This window comes from Vombatus ursinus, unplaced genomic scaffold (genome assembly GCF_900497805.2).
Source record: "Vombatus ursinus unplaced genomic scaffold, bare-nosed wombat genome assembly UNPS02014872.1, whole genome shotgun sequence".
Lineage (NCBI taxonomy): Eukaryota > Metazoa > Chordata > Mammalia > Diprotodontia > Vombatidae > Vombatus > Vombatus ursinus.
The window spans coordinates 6,557,588-6,564,178 of NW_020954650.1; the positions used below are offsets into that span (position 1 = coordinate 6,557,588).

General features: G+C 37.1%; 1 pseudogene; it reads right to left on the minus strand.

Annotated features, from left to right (window-relative positions):
* Positions 1 to 2,317: 2,317 nt before the first annotated feature.
* On the minus strand, positions 2,318 to 5,031 carry LOC114028204 (annotated as a pseudogene).
* Positions 5,032 to 6,591: the final 1,560 nt, after the last annotated feature.

Sequence of the window (6,591 nt, forward strand, 5' to 3'; positions counted from 1 at the left end):
TTTTTGTTTCAATCCTAGTTTGAATAATATAGCTTAGATCCTCTTGGGATCACAAAGCCATTTGCTCACATTTAATATGTCATATGCCAAATATCTGATCATCTGGCAAACTGAAAGTAATATTTGTTTCAAATCTAATATGTTTGGCATTTCTGTAACAATGGCACCAGGTGTTTCATGAAACCAAATGAAAAGAATTCTAATGTTCTTTAACATCCTGGCAACAGGATTGCTAACTGTCTTGTTTCTATGACATATGAAAAATTATTTAAAGCCAAATAATCCAGATTCAGCTGAGCCAATAAGGCAGATACTTAGTACTTCTGAGAAAGCTACTTTGCCATTTCTAAATTAAATTGGAGCTGAACCAATTTTTACTTCTCATAAAAACTTTAAAAAGTAGTTTTTAAAGGGATGAAAGTAAGTGAAAATGAAACATTTTCCTATGCCTTGTAGAAGCAAACACAGTTGATAATCAATGAGACCAAATATTATGGACAAAGCAGGTCTGAACTGGGGTTTTATTGTTTTGAGTATGTGTGTATGTGTATGTATGTATAATTTCATATAGATATATATGTACACAGCCATATATATGAGCATACATCTTAAAATTAATATTGAATTTTTAATTAGGGGAGGAATATTAAAAAAACTTAAGAATAATATGAAAAAATTTGAAAATTGCATCTTTCCTAAAGATACACTTTTTAGTGTAAAATATAAAAACAGTCACCAAATTTTATAGGTCAAAGCAGGGATTTTTCATTAATTTATCTGGATAATTGTCTCAGATCTACATCTCATTAGGTGAAAGGACCTTCTCTGCTTTGTCCTATACATTCACACAATCAGGGTAGATGGTTTGGGACAAGTGCTACAAAGAGAATTCTGGACTAACCCCAGAATTAAGTAGGAGAAGGCAATAAGTTGGGATTATATTATAGAAAATGTGTAGAACATTCAACAACCTCATTTTTCCTGATGCTGCAAATCTCAATGGTGATCAAAATAGCACCTATTTCATGGAGTTGTGAGGACCAAATGAGATAATACTTGTCAAACAGTCAGTATTTGTCAGAGGCAGCCGTTGAATCTAGATCTTCCTGATTCCAATATGAACTCTCTATGCAATATGGAATGCTGTCCATCCCAAAGGTAGAATATTTCCTTTTAATTTATGTACAATTTATGTAATTTACAATTTCAATTTATCTACAAATTGTAGAACATTATAGCACTCAAAGAATTAAAATCCAAATAACCCAAAGTCAGTAGAAAGATATATGATGGGCCTAAGTGTTATTGTTTATCTGTTGTTTTGAAGAGGTCCAATGACATCATGGGGTGATGTCTTGAGTTGTGCATGAATTGAATTTAAGTGAAGCGGAGTTGTCACTAAGCACTAAGTTGTCAGACTCGCCTCTGTTCCAGTCATCAAAGTCCAGTGGCAAGATAAAAATCTGGCAATGGCCCAGGGTGCCATGGATGACCTGGATGACCTTGGTGTCTTTGATGTCTGACCAAGCTCTAAGTGCTCCACAGTGCCTGCTTCAGCTGCCTTTATGGCCTTTAGAATAAATTGTTGTCATCTGCCCATTCCACGGAGTAATTCTTGGGGTGGACATCCCCCTAACTCACTGATGAGTTTGAGGCCTGTCAATTACCCTAACCCTGGTTTAGCCCATCTGCTGAGACAGTTTTACTGGGGTGTAGCTGCTGTACATGGTATATGGATGGGGTATTCAGGAAGGACTAGTACCTCTGGTGTGAGAACTTGCTGAGCCCTTTGTAGGGCTGCTCATTAACCTTTGGTGTCCATATTTTACCCAATTCTCAACTTGGGGCTCCAAGAAGCTGTGGGTGGCATCTCCAGTCATCCTAATCTATATCTTGCCACTGGACCCAAGATAGCTCTGGAGGAGAAAGTGAGGCTGGTGACTTTGCACAGCTCTCCCTCACTTAAATCTAATTCACTTGCAAGTCATGACAGCACTTTCCTGATGCCATGGCCCTCTTCTTGAACGAAGGACAAGAACAAAAACAAGAAGCTGTAGCCTGTGCAGCAGCCACACCCTGATCCTAAGTAGGTCACAACATACTACCAAAGCTGGTGTGTGAAAGCAGCTGCATAAAAGACATCATCAAGGATATGCATGACTGGAAGCAGAAATAATGATGATGATGATGATGATGATGATGATGATGATGATGATGATGATGGTGATGATGATGGTGATAATGATGGTGATATAGCAGCATAGCTATTTTAATGTGCTGTCTTATATAACTTGCAGTGAGACAAGAATAGATATCTCTAGAATCTCCTCCCCTCATTCTCATCCACAGGAGACTGATTGCTGCCAGGAGGGGAAGCAGGAAGTTGGGGCCTCTCTGCTTCTCAGAGAAAGAAAAGATACTGGAGCAGAATTATATCTATCTGCTTTCTTAAATATTGTTAGTCTTGGGAATATGTTTTTAAAGTTTGAGCTTAATTCTTGATTGATATTTTTTAATAGGGAAGGAAAGCTCCAAGTTTTATATCCAAAGCTTGACTTCTTTACCACCAAATACTAATTCCACAGTGAACACACATCACAAATATCAAAGAAACACATTTTTTCAAGTCGATAGTGAACAGAAATTGGAGAAAGTATACATATGAGTTTATATACTAGAAATTATGAGCTCTCCCTCTGGGAACAAGATATCCCAGGTTCAGAGAGAGACAGAGAGAGAGAGAGAGAGAGAAGCGCACACACACACACATACACACACACACACACACACACACACACACACAGAGTCCCAGATAGAAAAGGAATTCTCTGAAAATTCTAGTGTAGCAAGCTTAGGAATAGGGACATGATAGGAATTGCCAGATCCTCTACATGCCCATACCAAATCTATTTCTTTCCAGAGTCTATCTCCCCTCATTAGAATTCCCAATATCTTATCTCTGGACACTGGAGGCTAGAAAAAGCTGAAAGACTGAAGAGATCAGTTCTCGCTTCTCTCTCACTCTCATTGACTCCACCTAGCCCATCACACAGGTGTTGGGCATTGATCTCCACCAGTGAGAAAGAGAGTACCAAACCAACGAGCTTTGGAACTTTGGTGTTAGTAACAGTAATAGGAGTAATGATAATGACATAGCTAATTTATACAGCGCTTTAAGGCTTGCAAAATACTTTAAAAATATTATTTCATTTGATTCACACAACAATCCTGGGAAGTAGCTGCTATTATTGTCCTCATTTTACAGATGAGGAATCTGAAACGTACAGAAGTGACTTGTACAGAGTCACACAGCTAGTAAGGATGTGAGGCTGGATTTGAACTTTTTTTTCCCTATCTCCAGGTCCAACATTCTGTTTGCTGCACCACTTAGCTGGTTCATGAGTAAGTAATTTAGTGACAATGAAAAACAATAGATGTCCAACCTGAGTCATATATTGGTATCTCAAGTTGCGAAAACGAACAAGAAAAAGAATATGAGTGGACTACATAGTTCCTATATGGTGGTTTATGGCAAGAGAACTCAATCCACCCATGTAGATTATAACTCTTCTGGCTTAATACAAAGATAAAAGAAATTCAAGAGAGTGGTCCCAGAATGAGTCCACTCTGTCCTTGGGGTACCCTCCTTCCATTAGAAGCAAACTATTACAGGAAGCCTACCTGAACCATGACCGTGTAAAAAATTCCCTGCTGTCAAAATTTGCAGGCTTAGTTCATTCGAAATGCCCTCCTGCAGGTCCTTCAATTCTACCTACCTACACAAAGAGAGGCACCCAAGAACCCTGTGGTTGACTGTACCCAGAGCAGAACAGCTGACTCCTTCAAGAGCTACCATGCAGGTTTTCCAGAAAATCCTTTCTCCTCCACTTTCTTGCAGCCTCTGACAGGTAAGCTCACCACATATGCTTTTTGGGGGAGTTAAGTGACTTATCCAGGGTCACACAACTAGTAATTGTCAAGTGTTTGAGGCCATATTTGAACTCAGGTCCTACCTGACTCCAAGCCCAGTGCTCTCTCCACTGTGCCACCTAGCTGCCTTACCACATCTGCTTTTGCTTTTGCTCATACTGCTCCTCCAACTTCCTCATTGAGCTGAACTCAATAAAAACCTATAATCATAAAAAAAAATTGAAGAGTTTTATCAGTCTTATGCCTCTGTGGCTGGAAATAAGTTCTAAGTTGAAGATACCCTTTGTGTACATAATTTCTAGGGAGTTGTTTGAGAGACATGAAGGTTCAGTGACTTGCCCAAGATCACTTTTGACAGTATGTATCTGAGATAATTTGTATTTTTCTCCCCAAGAAGCCACAATATTATTGAGAAAAATAATGCCAATTTCAAATCAGGTTGCATTTAATCTCCTCTGAAACACTGAAAAAAGAAATATTCTTGTTTCCAGACTGATTAGTCATTAAATCCACAATACCATTTATAATATTACATGACACTTCAGAGCTTGGATAGCCTTTGTTTTCCATACACTTACTTTGGAACATTATGAATTCTATGTTCTTAACTTCCACACCTGTTTCACTGACCCCTTCCTCTTTGATTTCTTCTTGTACATTTGGAGTTTGTATATTCTCCCTGAATGTTTGAGATTGCACCATGTTGAATTTTGAACCCTCAGCAACAGCTTGTTTTACCTACTAAGAGAAATCCACAACATTGGCTTCCCCAAAGGTTCTGTAGATGTCTGAAGCTGAACTCTTGTAGACATCTGGCTTGGTGATGCTAAAGAGGATTTTCTTAGATTTACATATGGTTCCTCTGGTAATCCCTTTTACCTATTCACTCCCAGTTTGTCCTTAGCCTTTCATGCTTTCTTTTCACTTGAACTCGGTTTTGCTTTCCTGACTACTTCTTGCTGCTGCCAGAGGGGACTTGGATATAGTTGCCTAGGTAGAGTCCTGTTTCTCAAGCTCTGGCACTGATTTATTATTGGCAGATTCTGTTCCAGACTTCATCTCAACCTTGGGCTGTGGAAAGACTTACTCTGTGGCTGGAAGGTTTCACCAAATATTTTGTGAGGGGAATCCATATGGAAGATGGTTACAGAAATACATCAGTAGTGAGCATGACCCACTCCTCTGGACTTGAAATCATGTCTTCTTTATACTATGGATTTTTATTATAGTGCTATATCAAATTGAACATTAAGTGAGACAATATTTTAAAGTGTCTAGCACAGTGCTGGCACATAACAGGTGATTAATCAATGTTTGTTCCCTTTTCCTCATTGCACTACATAGTGATATTATTGATTACTTTTTTGTTAATAACCATATTACTCAGCACTTTTAGTTTACTTACAAAGGCATACTAATAATTTTAAACATCCATAAGAATTTATCTATCAAAATTTTACCTGGCCATCAAATGTACATTGATTACATAAAGAATGAATGACATAGTGTCCATGAATATTGGTCTTAGAGTCAGAAGGAACTGAGTTCCAGTTCTGCCTTGTTCATATACTAGATTTGTCACCATGGACAAATCACATAATTCTCCTTTTATTTCTTAAAAGAATATTTGAACTAAAAAAGTAAAAAACCCTAACAATGTGTCTTCAATAAACAAAGTAGAACATACAAGACAATTAGTTATATGTGAAATTATGAATCTCTATTCCATAATTTGAAAAAACAAAACAAAACAAAAAATACATATGTAATAAATTCAAAGCTGTTCTCCTTGTCTTTGATTCCCTTTAAAATTCCTTCTTTCTCCTCTTCACTTCTACATATGTTTCAATGGCTCTCCTCTTTTTTCTTTTTCTTTGTTTTTTTTTATTCTCATTACTATGTTTTTCTCCCCTCCCACTCCAATCCACCAATTACAAACAGAATTAAAAAAAACTGGTAATGAATAAGCTTTATCAATAAAAATAAATCCACACAATGGACAAAATCAACTTTTTTGTTGAAAAATGTCTTTTTTCTTGAATCCCTTACTTATTGGTATGAAAATAGACAATATATTTCATAAGTCCTCTGGAGACAAGGCTGATTTTTACTTTGATCAAAGTTTTTAAAGTCTTTTGAAATTGTTTTTCTCATGGCTCTGCTCATTTCATTCTGTGTAAGTTCATACTTCCTAGGATTCTCTGGAATGGTGTCTTTTATTATTTCTTATAGTACAATAATATTCATGACACTTACATATTACATTTTGTTCAGACATTGCCTGGTTGATTAGGTAACCCCTTAGTTTCTAGGTGATTTTTATTTTTATTTTTAATCCTCAATCCCTCTTTATGATAAGAAAGTTTGTTTTGCTTGTGACTCTTCCTTCCTCTGTACTATGCTTCCTCTTAATGGCCTCCTCACCCCTTTTCCTATTGCTGCCTGATTTCCAGCTGTGTTTGATGTATTTTTACATCAAGCTTTCTTTGTGTGTTCAATCCTCTCCCTTTCCTCTATGTTTGTATACTCTTCTGGTCACACACCTCCATTATGAAAAATATTACTTTCCATACCTTCTTTCTTCTTTCTACATGTGTATTTTCATCCTTACTTTTCTTCCCCAATCAGAGTAGAACTAATCAGTTCCCAGGTCTTCTGTTT